The sequence below is a fragment of the Bos grunniens genome, chromosome 13 (assembly GCF_055505025.1).
Source record: "Bos grunniens cultivar Pamir isolate PY7600 chromosome 13, Bosgru_T2T1.0, whole genome shotgun sequence".
In the NCBI taxonomy this organism is placed as follows: Eukaryota; Metazoa; Chordata; class Mammalia; order Artiodactyla; family Bovidae; genus Bos; species Bos grunniens.
In genome coordinates this window covers 10579161-10597965 of record NC_141177.1, presented here as the reverse complement: position 1 = coordinate 10597965, position 18805 = coordinate 10579161, and the positions used below count along the sequence as shown (strand labels likewise).

General features: G+C 48.4%; 1 protein-coding gene across 6 annotated transcripts in view; it reads left to right on the top strand.

The window, feature by feature from the left end:
• PKIG (cAMP-dependent protein kinase inhibitor gamma) overlaps nt 1–18805 on the top strand; it is an 80075-nt gene that overhangs the window by 45182 nt on the left and 16088 nt on the right. For 4 of the 6 annotated variants that reach the window (XM_086331675.1, XM_086331676.1, XM_086331681.1 and 1 more), the window contains exon 2: nt 10112–10181. The gene's annotated coding sequence lies outside the window, so the exon portion shown is untranslated. Of the gene's footprint in view, nt 1–315; nt 489–10111; nt 10182–12729; nt 18332–18805 lie in introns of those variants that run through there. The other 2 variants (XM_086331674.1, XM_086331678.1) reach the window with 2 other exon arrangements.

The following is an 18805-nucleotide window of genomic DNA, read 5'->3' as shown; positions in this document are numbered from 1 at the left end:
CACGGTCAGCAGTGACTAAGAGGCAAAGGGATTTACTCCGGGAGCCCTGGCCCCGGGAGTGGATAGGAAGCCTTTTGTCACTGAGGCCGAAAATGGAAGGAAGGATGTTAGGCAAACGTGCCGGCCTGGGATGCAGTTACAGCCCCCGCGGCTCATTGTCCGGAGGAAACAGATCTCTCCTGTGGACGGAGAGGTGGAAGCTGAACCAGGGAGCTGAGCGGTTGACATCATCAGCCGAGCATTGGGTTACAACAAATGGGGACTCACTTGGCCCGAGACGTGGGAAACACCCACTAAAACCTCGAAGTGCATTTCATTTAGGAGAGAGAGAGAGAGAGGGGGGCACGAGAGAGCCCGCCTGCCCCCGCCGGCTCGCTCTGCTAGTCTTGCTTACCCTCCGAAGGAGGCGTCCTGAATGCTGGCTCCTTAAATTCGACCTTCCCTTCTGACCGAGGACCGCTGGACTTGGAAGGAACTCTCCTGCTCTCGTAAGTAGGACTTTCTTCCCCACCGCCGCCGCCACCGCCCCCACCCCCAGGGAGAAGCAGGCTGGGAGGCAGGGCTCTCCGGAGAGTTTGCTTTCCAGCCCGTTGGTCACCAAGTGTCTATTTTTACATTATGATATGTTATTGCTCTGAAAACCATGGCTTTGTCTGAAACCGCCTAGGGCTAGAGTCTGAACTTCAAGGCTCACAGACAGGGCTCCAGTCAAATGCTGTCTTACTTTGTTTCCCATAGAACTTGGACGGAGTCACTCGGGCTTTAAAAGCAGCTCCTTTCCCCAAATATAGATAAGGAAATAAATCCTCCCTTAGAAACTGGTATTTGGGAAAACTTTTAATTTATTTTTCTGATGACCAAGGTGGGACCCCCCAAAATCTTAAACATTCTAGAGAGAAATGTCTCTGCAGATGAGAATTCCCCATAATCTGCCGCCCTCAGAGGCAGCAGAGGGTATTTTCAGTTTAAGATACAGAGATGATTAGATTTCATGACGTTACCTCATCACTTCTGCCCAGTGCTGCAGGAACTGCCTAGGAAACTCCAAGACAGAAATCTTTACCTTTGGCTTTCTGATCTTTTAATTGCTTCCTTTAAAAAAAAAAAAAATGTGCTGCTTATTCCTAGAAAATAAACAAGACTGTGTAAGCCCTTGGGCATTTTCTCTGCTGGGTTCTGTCCTCAGGATTTTAAACCAAGGGAGCCGCTCAGTGCAGAGAGGAAGGGAGGGGGCCGTACCTGCGGGGCCGAGCCGAGGGTTCTCAGGTGGCTGGAGACACGAAGCTTGCAGGTGCTGTGTGTGCACCACTCACCCTCCTCGCGGGTAAAAATAGTTGAAAAATCACAGTTAAAGAAGAAATTCTCGAGCTTTAAAAAAGAAAAAAATAAATAAAAAGCAAGAGCCACTATATAACAGAAGGGCCACCCCAGGAAACTGTGGGGCCCTGGATAGGAGTTTTATTCTCTGGACCTCAGTTCCCTCGTTTGTACCTAAATGAGGGGCCAAACTAGATGAGCCCTCCATCTGAACAACATGGCTTTGAACTGTGAGGGTCGGCTGTCCTGCGGATGTTTTCCCATAAATAACACGCTACAGAACCAGGATCCGCAGTTGGTTGAATCCACGGATGCAAGCCCGGGATGCTGCAGACACGTGGATACAGAGGGCCGACTATAAAGTTGCACTTGGATTTTCAGCTGCCCAGAGAATCGGTGCCCCTCACCCCTGTGCTGCTCAAGGGTCAGCTGTGTTCCCAAATTCAGCCTAAAAGAAACCACCAAAGCCCTTTCCCCTTTGAGGAGAACACTTAGGGCTTGAGGAACAGAGGGTCTGTGGTTTTCAGCATCCCGGAGTGGGTGAAAACTGGTGCCTCTAGGAGAACTAAAAGAGGACACAAAACAGGCACTGTGGTTACTTGCTGAGTTTAAATTTTGTCAGATTTTGTGTTCTGGAAGGAGAAATCCTCAGTGTATGTGCGTGTATATCGGGGAGCGAGGAGGAAAAAGAACCAACAGTAAGTCTTGAGCTCCTGGTGAGAGCCAGGCTCTGTGTTATGCTCATCCTTTCACATAACACCAGGCGGTCAGTATCATTATTTCCCGACTCCACCGACAGGGTAACTCTCCACTGTATGTTCCCATGTTTTCCTGAACTCCTTTCTATGTTTACCCGAGCTGTGAGAGACCAAACCCTAACCTCTTGACCACCAGGGAGTCGCACCTGAGCTGTGCTGGCGTGACCCCTTCACTGCTTCCGCTGGACTGCAGGCCCCGTCTCCTCGTTCCTGGTAGAGAACTTGGGACATAGGTACAGAGGAGACACATCATACTCAATTTCAACTTGAAGCCCGCTGTCCCACTCCCTAGCTTGGCCAAAGAGAGGGAGAAGAGGAGACGGAAATCTCTATTCATCTCCCTCCCCTCTCCATTTCACTTCGACACAGTCCGCACCGCTGCGGGGAAACGGGGCGTGAGCGTGGGCGCTCGGTTGTGTCTGACTCTGCAACCTCATGGACCGTAGTCCGCCAGGCTCCTCTGTCCATGGGATCCTCCAGGCCAGGATACTGGAGTGGGCATTGCAGGGAAAGGTTGGCCAGAGCCAAAGTACAAAGAAAAGCAAAAGAAGCTGTCAGGTCTCGGACTTTGGGTTTCCAAGCCTCCAGGTCTTGGCAGTTGAAGGGTTTTTCTTCTCTTTAAGAGCCTATCAGAGACCCTAACCCTAGGAAGATGCGGTATTTAAGACCTTTTGGATTAAGACCATATTGCAGTCCATGGGGTCGCAAAAAGTCAACTGAGTGACTGAACTGACTGACTGGATTAAGACTGTGGTGAGCTGGAGGGCTCGTGAAGCCCCTTGGCAGATCTGAGAGCTGCAGCGTATCTCCTCCCAGCAGCTGAGCCCTTTGAAAGTGGACCGTTGCCGCCAGGGCGCCGCCCCCGGGGTGTGGGCAACAGGAGGGCCCGGGCCTCCGCCCCAACCTCACCCAGGACCTCGAGCCCTCAGGGCCCCGACACTTCAGCTGCTTAAAAAGTCCGTCTCTTTCCTAAGGTGGTGCTGAGGAGGAGGTGATACCCTGGAAGGAAGGCACCTGGTTTGCGTTTTTATTTTTGTTGAATGTGAATGCTTGCCCAGTCTGTCTAGTGTTCCCTGGGCTTCTGCCTGGCCCCTGGCCCCTGTGGACAGTTGTATTTGTGGCCCCCGGCTCGCTGGTGTCCCCAGTCCCTGTCACCTCTCATAGGGTTCCATGAGAGGTTGAGCCATCTCGGAGAGATTCCTCCCCACCCTCCTTTTCCCAGAAATGTGGGGTCACAATTATATCTACCTCAGGGGGTGTCGGGGCTTCCCTGGTGGCTCAGCAGTGAAGAATTTGCCTGCAGTGCAGGAGATGGGTGTTCGATCCCTGGATCTCCAGGAAAGGTCCCCTGGAGAAGGGAATGGCTACCCACTCCAGTATTCTTGCCTGGAGAATCCCATGGACAGAGGCGCCTGGCGGGCTACAGTCCACGGGGTCGCAAAGAATCGGGCATGACTGAAGCAACTTAGGAGGCAGGCAGGGGTGCCATGAGGACAAAGCAGCTTAAAGCTCACAACACACTTAGTTGACTCAGTAATACATGCTCAGGATTAGCTGCTTTATGGTTTCTAGAAGGAGAACATTAGCTGACATCCTAGGATGTGAGCTGACATCCCCTGGCCCCTCAGTCCCAGGATGGCATTTGTGTGAGGAGCCAGAAGTCATCTCTGAATTCCTCAGTCTTCACACACACACACACACACACACACACACCCAGCCCCCACCAGGATGGCCCTGGGGCCGCCACGCTGGCTCTTTAACCCGAGCCCCAGCACCATTTCCTGTCACCCACTGAAGTGCTGAGGCCAGAAGCTGAAGTGGGTGCTTTTTCCTGACACCAGAGGTCCCTGGCCCACCCAGCGACCAAAGGGAAAAGTTGGTGGCAGGTGTTCCTTTCTGAGCGTGATGGGCAGCTGAACTCCCCCAGTCCACTCCGCCAGGCGCTTTCACGAGCGGCCGAGTGGGTTCCTAAGTGGAGACAGACGTGGAAAGTCTAAGGGTTCTCGGAAACAAGTCATCAATCAGGACCCAAGGCTGAGCTCACTACCTCCTGGAAATCTTTCAGAAACGCCTCATGAAAACTTGTAAGTACTGCCCCTTCAAAGAATGGTTTCTTTGGGAGTTACACTCAGCTGCCGAGCTAAGCGATTCTGAATTGCCGATGATAAACGCGTCTGCTCTGACTGGACAAGGCCAGCATCTCCTAACTGTAAAAGTAGTCTCTAATCTTCCAAGAAATTGCTGTCCTTCAACTTGGCTCTTCCAAACTGAATAATGGACCTTCAGGGCACTCGAATAATGAAGCATTTGGTTGCTAATGCAGTCTTACTATGTCCCAGGGACCTGTGTTTAGTACTATATGGCGGTGGGCCCTGCCAGTCCGTGAACTGTGCTGAGGGCTGGTGGGCACTGAGAGCACGAGCCTCGAGGATCAGGCTGATGAAGAGACAGCCTCTGGTCTGGTGCAGTTCTCAAGAGCATCGTGAGGACAGGCAGATGAGTGAATAATTACGGCGGATCAGCAGCAGGTAGACGAGGCCCTGATCCTGAGCTGGGTTGATTACCCCCACGCTCCCCTCCACTTCCTGATGCCCAGAGCCATGCCAGCACTTACCTTAAGGAGAAATGAGAGCCGCACCTGCTGAAGCCTTCACTCTCAGCACCTTCCTATCCCCCAGGGTTTCAGAGGAAAGAAAGGAACTCGTCATTGAAGTGCAACAGCCCCAACTTAGAGGACACGGAATCCTAGGGATGGGTGATTCTGTTGTCTAAAATCACCACTATGCTTTCTGTTGGTTTGTTTTTACAACACTTATTGTGGCCTTTTTTTTTTTCCTTCGGATTAGAAAGTTAGAACACCTTCATGGAAGGATAAGCTGGATCTGGTGGCTCAGTCAGTAAAGAATCTGCCTGCAACGTAGGAGACTGCCTACAATGCAGGAGACATGAGTTCAATCCTTGGGTCGTGAAGATCCCCTGGAGAAGGAAATGGCAACCCACTCCATTATTATTGCCTGGGAAATCCCATGCACAGAGGAGCCTGGCAGGTACAGACCATGGGGTTGCAAGAGTGGGACATGACTTCACGACTAAACCACCACCGTGGAAAGGAAAAGCTAGACAGTACGGAAAAACACACTGAAATCGTCACGCAGTGATTTCGGTTCTCTGATTTTTAAATAGGGCCTGGTGAGGTCAAAGCGCATGAATCTTTTAGGTCTCTGATCCGCATTTGCAGTTAGTCACTGGGAAGTTTTCGCCTGTGTAAGTTCCCATTAGCAATCCATGGTTTTGCCCCCATCCCCTTCTTAGGCGCACACCCACTGCTTCGGGAGTTGAGCTCGTTTTATTCTCTCCCTGGGCAGAGTCCCTGTTTGCGTGTCTCAGAGGTGCTCAGATTCTGTGTTGCACTCCCCTTGGGCAGAGGAGAAACCAGGTCTGCCTTCGATTAAGGACCCCAGCTTTCCTTTGTATTTTCCTTTACGGATGTGTGAATTCATCCATCATTAAGAACCCTTATGTTTTCAGCATTATGGGCAAGGTGCTGTTGGCAATACCAGGGTAAGTGAGACTTGTAAGTAGCTCCCAGCCTGATAGGAAGAAAAACTCTTAACATGTGTGATCATGTGCCCCAAGAGAGGGATAGTGCTGTGGAAGCCTGACAGAGTAGCATTTAAGCCGAGCGTTTGATTCATTTCAGTAACTCTTTGATGTATTCAGCCAGTATTTATTGAGCACCTAGTATCTGCTAGGCACTGGGCAAGGTGATAGTCGGAGAGAGCTGCACAAAACAGCCGTGGTCCCTCCTCACATGTAGCGTACGGGACTGATAGTGGTGTTAGGAAATACCCAGGACGAGTAAGGGGTGTGGAGGAGACTGTGGTCAGGGCAGGTTTGCCGCAAGAGATGGTGGTGTTTGAACCCAGATGAGGAGTCGGTTATGCTGAGAGCTAAGGCAGGAGCAGGGGGCTGGGGCGCAAGGGTGCTGCGTTGTGGGAAAGACTGTTCAAGGTAGAGAGGGGAACACCGGTGAAAGGCTGGAGGCAGGGAGGCCAGTGGGGCTGAAGCCTAGAGGGGAAAGCAAGAGAGAAGAGGGAGAAGATGGAGGCAATGAGGACAGGACCCAGGAAGGATTTTCCTTGTCTTCTTCAGTAGCTGGATTCCAGTGTATGAGCAAACTTTCTCCCTGAGGTGGCATAGAATAGTCCTCCTGGTCTGTAATTTTTTTCATAAGGGGCAGGAAAAATCTGGTACTCCCAAGAGCCAGTGTTTTCATTCGTTGGCTTGCCTGTTAGCTCCCTTTCTCTCTGATTTCAGTTGTGAGCTCCCTACTGGACTTGGGTTTGGAGACCAGAGTTTCTGTTGCCATTCTGTCACCAACTTGCTGTGTGACCTTAAAAGATCCTTAACTTCTCTGGGCCTCATTTTCATCTCCAAAGGAGAATGAGGCTGATCTGATCCCAGGGCCATTGTGAAGATTGAAAAAGATAAAGTATCTTAAAGTGCTTTGTAAAATACGAAGTGTTATAGACACATGCGGTATCATTATTATTTCAGCGAAAGATTTCTAATTAATGAAATAAAATTAAACTAAAAGCAAAGCATGGCACCAGGTAAGGGCAGAGTGTACCCTTCCAGGTAACCTGCAAATGGCCGATTCCACCTAGGTGGCTCGCCTTCAAGAGCTTGTTGTGAGTGCTGTTCCTTTTTTCTCTTTCATTTCATCCACTGGGATAAACCATCACCTTCCTTTCTGCTTCTGTCAGGATGGGTTACAAAAGAATCCATTTCGCTTCTCTGGATTCCAGGACCCATTTGATAGCGAAGCCAGAGAATCTGCTTGGAGGCCAAGAGAGCCTTGTGAGCAGAGCTGCTGCGGTTTACTGGGCCTTGATTCCCGGCAGACATAGGTGCCTGGGAGTACATTTATTTGGGTTTTGGAAGGAAGGTAACTGGGGGCAGGTAGCCACAGAAAACAGTCAACGGTGCGGAACCAGCCCACACACCACCTGAGCAGGGCAGTAGATTTTTAAAGGGGGGCATTTTTTTTTTTTTTAAGTAAAAAAAATTTCCCCTTTAAAATAAAACACATAAATGCTTAGGGGGAAAAGTGCAGCTTTTCCCCATCTCATGAAGCTTTTAAAAATGTCTTCCAGGGGATTCCCCCGCGGTCCAGTGGTTAAAACTCGGAGCTTCCAATGCACAGGGCGTGGGTTCGATCCTTGATCAGGGAATTAAGAGACGACATGCCTCAGGGCATGGCCAAAAGAAATGTTTTTTAGATAAATTGTCTTCCAGCTGTTAAAATGATAGTTTGGAAGACCTGTTCTTTATTTGAGCAAAAGAGAAAGTGAGAGGAAGTACAGTTAACTGTCCCATGTAAAGATGAACGGGTAGCGTGTGACATAGTTTACTATCATGCATTGTCTCTGCTCTCGTGTGTGTATTTCTTTGTTGTTGTTTTTGCTTTCTTCATTGACTTCCCCTAGAGATGCATGTGCTGATTGTAACTAACTGAACAATTTGAAGATGTATACAGAGAAAGTTTATGATCTCTCCTCTCCTCCTGCTCCCCATTTCCATCCTTCTGAGATAACCAGGGCAGTTAGTTTGGTGTGTATCCTTCCATACCTCTCTCCGAGCTCCCGTGTAGATGGATATTGTATGTATGTATGTGGTTATTGTGTTTTGCCAGAAGTGGGATTGTACTTTGTTATTTTACAGTTTATGTTTCCCACTAAATAATACATCCTGGGTAGGTACAAATCCAGTTCACTCTTAAATAACTTCAGGGCTGTAGATCTAGAGGTACCACAATATATTCAACCAGTTCTCCTTTGGCAGATACTCGAGTTACTACCATTTTTTCCTATTAAAAATCTTGCTGCGTTAAATATCTTCATGTACATATCTTCACTGGTGCTTTTACTTTTATAGATTATATTTTCAAAAATAGTATTGCTGGGTTAAAAAGTATTCATACTTTATATTTTGATTGATAATATAATCCTACTTTACAAAGAGTTGTAATAATTTACGTTCTCCCCAGCCATATGTGAGTACTTTCATTTCCCTAAAGCTGTACCAGTTTTAGGAATTCTCTCTTCTGTCCATCTCTCTCTCCATCGCTCTTGTTTCATTTGTGGCCAAGCTGATGGGGAAGTAGTATCTTACTTCTGTATGTTGTTTAGTGAAATTGAGCATTGTTGCATGTTAACTGATCTTTTCGTTTTCTTTATCTGTGAATTTCCTTTGCCCATATTCCTATGAATTGTTTGTCTTTTCTCAACCACACGTAGGAGCGCTTAATGTGTTTATATATTAAAGATCCCATATGTGTTGCAAATGTTTTCCCTAATCTATTATTTATTAATTTGTTTCTGTATTGCTCTTCATAGTATTTGAATTTCTTGCCTTGTTTAGGAATAATTTCCCCACCTCAAAGTTACATAAATATTTTAGTACATGTTTTTCTAATACTTATATGGTTTTAGTTAATTTAATCCTGAACCTTTAATCCCTTTGGAATTTATGTTTGTGCATCCTGAGGAGTAATGATCAGGCTTTGTTCTAGATAGGCCAGCAGCATTTATTAAATACGCCATCTTTTCTGTTTTGTATTGAAATCCATCTTTGTCATTAATAAGTTCCTTTATGGTATGTTTCTGAACTTGGTATTCTAGCCCACAACTTATTTGTCTATTCTTCTGTTAATTCTGTATCTTTTTATTATTATGCCTTTTTAATAACTTTTTAAAATTTTAAGACAAATCCCCTCTTTACTTTTTATGCTTTTCTTTATTTCTTGGCTAATTTTCTTGAATACTTACTATTCCATATGAACTCTAACGTAATTTTTTTCATTCCCCCATCCAAGAAACCTATTGGTATTCTTATTTGAATTTAATTAAGATTATATAGTAATCTGGGAAGGTTGGCATTTTAGGATAATTAGACTTTTCTACCCAGGAACATACTAACTGGCTGGACTCATGTGTTCTATTTCTATATTTTGTTGTTTTTAAAATTTCAGTATTCATCATGGAAGTGTTATCTAAAATAAAACAGCATTTCTTTGTCCTGAATAATCGAGGACCTTAGAATATCTATCTGATTTCGGTTCCATCTTCCACATTGTCGTTGTCAAATACCGTCAAGTCTGTTTTTACCTCCTCATTTAGCTTGTCTCACTCAGTCGGTACTTGTTTAAATGTACCAATATTCTTACTAATTTTGCTCACTGTTGCTTCTACATTCACAATGATACTCTGTGTTCACTTTCTCTTCTACTGGAGAATGTTTTGGAGTTCTGTCAGTGGTAAACCTGCTTCGTCTTTGTCCAAAAATTCCTTTTGCCCTTACTCTTGATACTTTGGAATTTAAACAGGGTGTATAATGACTATGAAAGATGTGTGTGCCTCTAATAAAAGTTTTCAGCTGCAACAGAAACAGTTCCTGTAAAAATTGAAAGCCTTTCCTTCCTCTCCCCTCAGTTTCTGAGTCCCAGGGGGAGCCGCTGTTTTGGGTTTGCTGTTTGCCTTTTTCTAATATAGATACAAAAAGTGTGTATGTACACAAACGCTGTACTTTTTTCCTAAGGATAAACAATCACGTTCATTTTTTACTAAAATAGTATATACAATTTTACACTTTTTTAAACATCAGAGTATGTACATTTTCCCATGTCAGTACCACAGAATCTCCCCCATTACAGCCATTACAGAATCTTTGTAATGGCTGTATAGTTCCTCCCTGCGTCGATATCATAATTTAACTCTTTTTCCTAGTAACAGACACTTAAGTTGTTTCCTCTTTTATTTTTTATTTTTTTTACTTTTACACAGTATGTTTTACTGGACATTTTTTTTTTAACTTATGTGAACCTATTTATAGTATAAATTTTTAGATGTTTGAGTGAGCCAAAGGATGTGCACAGTTAATAAGTTGATAGATATTGTTAACTTGTATTCGTAAAAGATTGCTTCAGCCCTAGCGGATGTCTGACTCTAATTTCTGTTTTTCTTCTGGTTCCTTAGAATTTCCACATTGATTAGTCAACAGTGGAAAATCTGAAGAGATGCGAGCAGGAAAAAGAAACTGAGCCAGGTGGGTAGTCACACTGCTCACACCACTCTGCTGCAGCGTCACGAGTGTTTGCCTGCGTACTTTTACTTCCGTTTGAAGAAGGAAAAGAAATCGGTTCCAAATGAAATCAGAGAGGACGCAGCGTCCCATGAGGGAGAGCCAGGACGGCCCTTTTCAGAAGTTATGTAAAATCACGCTGCAGTTTCCGTCATGATTCCATTTACACCGTTTCTCTGATGCTATAGAGAATCAGAAAGACAATTTACCTCTGGTGGCTTACAAGAGAATGGGTTTCTTCGACCATCTGCTTAAGCAGATAGAATGCAAATCTGGGTGCGATGCCAACTTCCCCGTCCACCAATTGTTTGTTGTAAAAGTATTTTCATAAAGACAAGGGCACATGATGGGGATTTTAATACTGTGGTACAGAAGCAAAAGCAGGCAAAACCCAGCCCAAAGAAACAAGTACAGCCCAGTGATCTGATGAGGAGAGATGGTGCAGGTCCCTTCCAGTTGGAAGAAGAATGCAGTCCATAGATCCTAGAATGGTCTGCCTGGAAGTGTGGCTGCCTTGGGTCAGTGTTCATATCTTTATGGTATCTAAACATTTTTTAACAGCCTCTGATCCATGGTCCGCCCACCTCCCTTGCCCCCAACTTATCTACCCCTTTACAGCTCCATCTTCTTACATTTGGGCAGAATCTCTGGTTTTTATTTCACTGTCCAAGTCCTAGTAGTCCTGGGAGTTTGGGGGATTTCCAGCTCCTTTGATTTCCCTCTCACGGCCTGGCCTGCCTCTAGCACCGCTCCTAAGATTCCTCTTCTCTGTTGGCAGAGAAAGGATCTTATCTGGCAGGCAGCTGCCCTGGGTCTGAAACTCCCCAGCTGCTTATCAGCAAGGCATTTGGGCCTTGCCCTATAGCAGCTTCCCAAGCCACCAGGCTTGTGTCCTGTTCTGACTCAGTGCTGCTGGGAAGCCCCTGGATGCAGATGTTTGCAGTGGCTTGGATGCGGCAGTCAGCTCCCAGGACTGTTTATCTGGCCAGGGTCAGAGGGCCTTCTGTTCCACTTGCTGTGGGAGCACTGGGGCCTAGCCACTGAACCTTGAGGATGCTAGGGTTATGTGAAGTTTAGAGCCAAGGTATTTAAACAGGCTTCTCTGGGATTCAAGATTTTCCTGTAAACTTGGGTACAGTTTTCTATGTATACACACATACTCTCCTAGGCTAAATATCTATAGCTTTCCTCGGATTCTCAGATGTGTCTGTGACCTCTGAATGTTAAGAATCAGTTGTCTAGAGAGGGGCTTCCCTGGTGGCTCAATGGTAAGGAATCCACCTGCTAATGCGGGAGACATGGGTTCAATCCCTGATTTGGGACGATTCCCTGGAGAAGGAAGTGGCAATCCACTCCAGTGTTCTTGCCTGGGAAATCCCATAGACAGAAGAACCTGGCAGGCTACAGTGCCTGGGGTTGCAGAGTTGGATATGAGTTAGCAACTGAGCACACACATGTGGTCAAGAGAGAGCCCCAAGTGTTTTGGGGTCTCGAGTCTCCTTAGGCACCAGTCTTCCATGTGCCAGGATATCTTGGGCAACCTCATCTAGGTTTTTCTGTTTAGGGGTGAACTGGGACAAACTAGCTAATATTGCTGGCGCTTAGAGCCATCTGATGGCGTGTCCCAAAGTCTAACCACAAAATTGCACCCCCAGCCCCTGTTTCATCTCACTGAGCACACTTTGGAGGTCTTCTGGTTTCTGAGTCTATGGCTCAGAGGGGCTTTACAGCAGCTACACTGACAGCAGTGGGAACAGTGCTCTGTCTTTATGCTCAGTCATGTCCAACTCTTTGCGGCCCCATGGACTGTAGCCCGCCAGGCTCTCCTGTCCATGGGATTTTCCAGGCAAGAATACTGGAGTGGGTTGCCATTTCCTCCTCCAGGGGAACTTCCCAACCTAGGGATCGAACCCGAGTCTCCTGCATCTCCTTCCTAAGCCACCAGGCTTGTGTCCTGTTCTGACTCAGTGCCACTGGGAAGCCCCTGGATGCAGATGAATCTGCAGGCAGGTTCTTTACCACTGAGGCACCTGGGAAGCCAGCCCAGTAGGAACAGTGTTGATGGATAGCTGAATTTCAGTCTGGCTTACCACCACCAGGAACAGCATCCAGGGCTTTGTATACCTTATCTTATTTGATCATCACAACTTCCCATGGAGGTTGAAACTCTTATTTTATGTGTGAAAAACTGAAGCACAGAAAGATCTTGTAATTCACCAGAGGTCACACAGTCAGTAAGTGATACATGACCCAAGTACATGAACTTAACCACCAAGCTTTATGGTGAAAGTAAATTCACCGTTTTTAGAAAAAAATAATGCACTGTGAAAGGTAGATCAAACAGCTCTGTATCTTATAATACTGAGAAGGTTGTCGTGTTACACAAGATACTAAAAACTATGCACACGGCACTGATCTTAAATCATGAAGAAAAGGTTAGTGGGTAATATACTAATGCATTAGTGCAGTGCCTGAGAAGAGTCTCTGTCCATTTTAATTCAGATAAGGTTTTTTTTTTTTTTTTGGTACAACTTTGCTGAGATATAATTCACATGCCACACAGTTCACTCATTTAAAATATATAATTCATTGGCCTACAGTATATTTCAGAGTTTTGTATCTGTCACCATGATCATTTTAGAACCTTTTCATTCCCCCCAAAAAGAAACCCCACATCTTGAACTCATCACCTTCCCAAGCCCCCCAGCCTCTCCAGTCCCAGGCAGCCACCAGTCTGCTTTCTGTCTCCACAGAAAGTTCTGATGCTTAAAAGAGTAACAGTGTGGGAATCTTGGTGATCTGGAGTGAGTCATTCCCTGAGGAATAATTAGATAAATGAAATTTGACTCTAATGTATTTTATAAATGGTTTTATTAGCTAAGAAGCTACAAGCCTGTCTTTGATATGCCCAAATTTATGATTGACAAGAGACAAGTTTCTCTCTGAGTAATTTCCACTTCTCAGCATCGCCTGTCAAGTGGGCTGTTCTCAGCGGGCAGCTGTAAAACAATGACGGTTTCCTGGGGCCACGTTTCTCCAGTGGCGTCAGAACCAACAGCGGTTCAGCCATGGGATCTTTGTCCTGTCACCGGAGTCCCTGGCTCGCTTTCTCTCTCTGCCTGGCTCTAGTTGTCTAAGTGAAGGGGCCCTCAGCTCGTTGCCCATCACTCTGAGATTCAGGGCAGGAGCTTGTCAGGTACTCGGAGGTTGTGTACCACCACACGCTCTTCTGGACTCTTTCAGGTTGGCAGATCCACTGTGTCTCTCTCCTGCCTCGCTTGTTCTTTTTGAAAGCATTTCCTGGGTGCCGTGCAGCTGGCACTGTGGTAGGCGCTCAGTCACTCACTCTTCACACTCCTCATCCTGGTTAGTACAGCGCGTGGCCTTTCTGGGCCCAGGTGGGCAGAGTCATTTGCACTGAGACAAGCCAGAGGGGCAGGAAGTTTGGTGACAGAACAGTTCTCTGTTAAGGATGAGACAGATGCCATGTCCTCCACCTCGAGACAGAGCCATCCCCAGAATGCACCATCCTAGAGAATGCGCTCGGAATCTGAGTTGAGGAAATCCAGGTTCAAGGCCTGATTCGGTCAGTAACTGGTTGGAGGACCTTAGGGGACTCATGCGGCCTCTCCGAGCCATGGGCTATCTATTGTGAGGGTTCAGTAACGCAGGGCCTCCCAAAATACCCTCAGTCCCAGTGCTGGGAAGAGCGCATACTCTGTAGATGTTGAAGGAGAGAAGGAGTGTCCTGTGATTCTCTGAGCTGGAGCAGAGCCCTGGCAGGTCAGGTGAGCAGGTGGGAGAAGGTCTCAAGGAAGACCAAGGGGAACCTCCTTTTCTTCTCCCAGTCAGTCCCTCCTGCCATTTCAGCCCCTTTCAGCTCACCCGTCCTCGATTGTGGCATGCTCTGCTTCCCTGAGCCAAAGGGAGCCGCCACCTTTGAGGCCTCGGGCCTAGGAGCCAGGCACCTGGGTGTGGGGGTCGGCGTGGGTTCCAGTACATCCTTGCTGTGGAAAAGGGACCTAATTGTACAGGGCTGCTGAGAAGCACTTCTTAACCATATCTGACACATAGCACATATACCCCTTAAATAGTAGCCATTTTTATTATTCCCTTTGTTATTTGTTTGGTCAGGGACCAGGGCTTGGGTGCTGGTTTTCATCACTGGCTTGAGAGTGCACATGTTCGTTGCTTATTTTGTTTGTTCATTAACACATTCATATGGATGCATTTATTGAGCATCTTCCATGCGTCACATACTCTGCGATGCGGTGGGGATACAGTGACCAGAAGGGGTGCCTGTCCTCCTGGAGCCAGTGGGGAAGGCAGATATGGGACAGGTGGGCCAGCACCTGTGTGGTGGCAAAGCAGGAATCCCTTATCTTCTGTTGGGTCAGGGAAGGGGCCACTGGGCCCTGGGGGCTGGCCGTCCCCTGAAGACCCCATGCCTGGAGGTAGGGGGTGGAGGGCTGGGGGACCGAACCAAGGGACTCTGGGCCAAAGGCACAGGAGAACCTGTTGTTGTTGAGTCACTAAGTTGTGTCCGACTCTTTGCAACCCCATGGACTGCAGCATGCCAGGCTTCCCTGTCCGGAGCTTGCTCAAACTCAGGTGCATCGGGTCGGTGATGCCGTCCAGCTGTCTCATCCTCTGTGGCCCCCTTCTCCGCCTGCCCTCAGTCTTTCCCAGTGTCAGGCTCTTTTCCTGCATTTCTGCTCAGGTTGGACGGTCCTTGGCTTGGAGACGTGACTCTGCCACATTTTCTCGTTGCATTGGTCCTCTCCTGTGTTGTGCTGTGTGGATTCTGAGCTCTGTTTCTCTCCAGAGGCAGGAGGAATGGGATGAGAACCTTGTCTCTCCTTTAGCTGAAGACTGGAGGCCCCCCGCCACCCCAGCTGGGCCTGCTTTTGGGTCAATAGTGTCTGTGCCTGTGGGGGATGTGTGACGAGACGTCCTCAGGCCTAACTCCCCGTCCACTCGGGGTGGTGGGGCGCGGGGAGGAGACTCTGAGAACTGGCGTGGAAAGGAGTATTAAAGCATTCATCTGGGAATGGCCCTGAAAGGGGGAAGTCAAAATCGGAGCAAAACTCCAGGTCAGCCCTTATCCTCCAAGGCCCCAGAAGGCCCCGGCCACCCTCAGCCTTCTCTCTCCCCAACTCGCTGCTCACCAGCCCTGCGGCCTCCTTGTCCTCTTGCTGGACTCCAGGCAGGCCCCGCCTCTTGCACGCTGTTCCCTCTGCCTGGCACGCTTGGCCGGGTGTCCCCCCAAGTCTCTGCACCCGTGTCCCTCTCCCAGAGGGCCTCCCTGTCTACTCTGAGAGAGCCCCCCGGCCCTTGCCCTCCTCCAGTGTTCTCGAAGGTACTGTTACCCCTGCTGGTTATTCTGTTTGCTCGTTAGTATGAGTCACTCCAGCAGATTGTGATCTTCGTGAGGGCAGAGAGTCTGTGCTGTTCCTTGCTGAATCCCCCCTGCCCAGTGAGCAATAAATAGGGGAGGGGGTCGTATCTTTAAAATTAGTGACTGTGTGTAAGTGGCTGGTTTCTGAGCCCTCTCTGCCTTGTACATCTTATTGTTACAGCTCCTAGCGACCAAGCTTTTCCCAAAGATTCTTAAAGTTTTAAAAGATTCCTATACAGAATCGGCCCCTAAAGTCTCTCCTCTCTCATCACGTGTGTGGGCCATGACACCTTCCATCAGGAACAGAGGCTGATATGGGCAGTGGTCATTGACTACAAAACACTCGCCCATCCCCCTCTGGGGCACTGTCAGAATCCCCAGGGGAGGCAGGAGGGATAGTTTGAAGCTGTGGTTCACCAGTGATTTTGGAATTCTGGTATGTGCGCCCCTGCCCCTCCTCCCTGGTTAAGAATTACGGGTGTTTGAGTCAACCTCCCTAACTAGACCTTGACTGTCCCTCCAGAGCCCCTGGTGTCTCACTGCTTTTGTATCTGTGGCACCTAGTCCCAAGCCTGGTACACACTGAGTGATCAGTAATATTTCGTTACATGAATAGATGAAGGAATCCATATTATAGAGAGAAGATCTTGCTTCTTTTCCTTCTCCACCATGGCTTTGGGGCATGTTTTCTGTAGACTTTTAGAGGTATTGTAGAGGGACCCCAAGCTGGAAGTCACATTAGAGCTCACCCTGTTTATCTACTGCCACATAACACTCCACTGCCAATATTCAGTGGTTTAAGACGACAGCAGTGACGTGTTACCTTTCCTGCTTTTTCCTGTGCGTCAGGAATTTGGGGGCCGCCCGGCTGGACAGTTCTGGCTTGAGTCTCCCATGCAGTTGCAGGTAGTGGCTGGTGTCGGAGCCTCGAGGAGCCAGCTTGGGGCCGCCTGCTGTGTCTCCCTCCATGGCCACCCCAGGACCTTTCCATGTGACTGGTTTGGGCATCCCCAAAACGTGGCAGCCTCAGACTTCCTACACACAGCTCAAAGCTCCCAAGACAAGTGTCCCAAGAGGGAGCCAGATGGCAGCTGTGACACTTCTTCTAACCCCGTCTTGGAAGTCACATGTCATCACTTCTCTTGTACTCTGTTAGTTAGAGGCAAGTCACAACAACCAGTTCATTCACAAGGATACAAATTACACTCCACCTCTTGACAAGAGAAATGTCAAAGAACTTGCAGATGTGTTTCAAAAACACCACAGGGATTCCCAGCTTACCCCTTCCTTCTGCACTTGAGACCCCCGAGGTTGGAGAGACAAGAACCTTGCCCAGAGGCACCCACCCTGGCATCGGCAGACCTGGAGCTCAGTCTAGCTGCTGGAGCTCTGGCCAGCCTGCTGGGAAGTGATCTCACTTCACCTTCCGGTCCTCCTTCCATGTTCCAGCCAGGATTGCTGGCCTCTGGGAACTTTGCGTTTTAGCAGAGCCCTCACCAAGTATAGATAACGAGCAAACCACAGGAGAGCTGGGGAGACTCAGTCTCCGAGCAATAATATTGTTGGGCTGTATTCTGCTTCTTTCCCAAAGCTCCACAGAAGCACAGACTCCCATGGTTTGAAGAGCTTGTGTCACCATCCCAAATGCCCAACCCCAGCCCTCCATGAAGTGCTAACGCTGCCTAGCCACAGGGGGAGACACGGTGACAGAGTGGGTGGGAGTTTTTTAAATGTGCACTCCCAATACTTTTTTCACCAAGTTAGATGACAAAAATTAGAATTTGTTGTGGCAGAGTTCAGAGAATCAACCCAACATCACTGGACAGATTCATAAGATTTTACATTTACAGTCAAACATTCTCAACAGAATTTTGCTTCAGCCTGGGTAAAGTACATCTGGGTATTTGCTTTCGCCAGCATTGCAAAATGCTCTCCTGGGACTTCATTGCTTTCTTTTCCTTCCTTCAGAAATGCCTTGTTATGAGTTGCGGGATAGAGGAGAAGAAAGGGGAGAAAGGGGAGTGGACAGTTTTCAATGAATCCTTACTGCCTGCCAGGCCTGATGCCAACTCATTTCTGTGCTTCCTGTCCCAATAGTGCAGGCTCCCTCTTCCTCCACAGTCAGTGGATGATATGACCCTGGGCAAGTACTTAGCCTCTCAGTACCTCAGCTTCTTCCTGTGTAGGACAGAAGTAGCAATGCTTCCTACCCCAGAGAGTTGCTGTAAGATGAAGTGAGATGCCTGTAAGATGCTTAGCAGTGTTGCAGGCAGTCAGGACTCCGTAATTGCTGGCTCTGATTATTCCCTATGAGCTCCTTTCCATGGCAGACCCCCATTTTACAGAAGAGGATTCTGTGGGCATTGAGGTGTGCAGCTCTAGGGACAGCAGCTGAGCGACCCCAGGCCCTCGCGGTGCCACCGTATCATGCAGGATTCCAGGTGTTCAGCCCACATGCAGCTGGGTGCGCACGGGAATTCACGACCTGCAGGGCCCCGTGTCGGGGTCCCAGAGCAGGAGCGCCTAAAAAGGCAGGGTTAGGAATCCATCTAAGAGGCTCTATAAAAAGAAAAGTGACAGAGAACATTCCAGGCAGAGCACACAGTCTCATGAAGGCCCTGAAGTCCGGAAGAGCTAGTATGAGGAATTAAAGACCCAAATGGGCCGAGAAGAAGGTGGAAAGGAGACAAAAGCTCACAGAGGAAGGCGGGCCCAGGTCAGTGCAGGATGTCAGGGGCTGGTGTAGAGAGCTTGGACTTGGCCAGATGTGAAATGCTAGGGCATCCAAGGCCGAATGAAGCAGGGGAACCACAGGACCCAGTGTCTGAGGCGCGTACCTCGCCCTGACCCTCGTGGCGAGCGCAGAACTTGGGTCGGGGGCAAGCGGGGAACAGGGAGGTGGTGAGGCGATGCCACGGCTGGGGGCACAGATGAGCAGTGATGGAGACTGGGAGCTGGAGGGGAGAGGGGGCCCATTCAGGCTCAGTTCTGCAAGTAGAAGCGCGGGGACCTGGTGACGAACCGGACCGGGAGTGAAGAAAGAGAATACTCCGTTCCCCTGGGATGACCCCAGGTTTCCAACTTGAGCAGCCTCGACATCTGGTTCCGTCACTGACCTGGAGGGTGCTGGGGGGAGCAGGCTTGTGACTGGACACGTGAAGTTGGAAATGCTGGTGAGACGTTCAAGGGA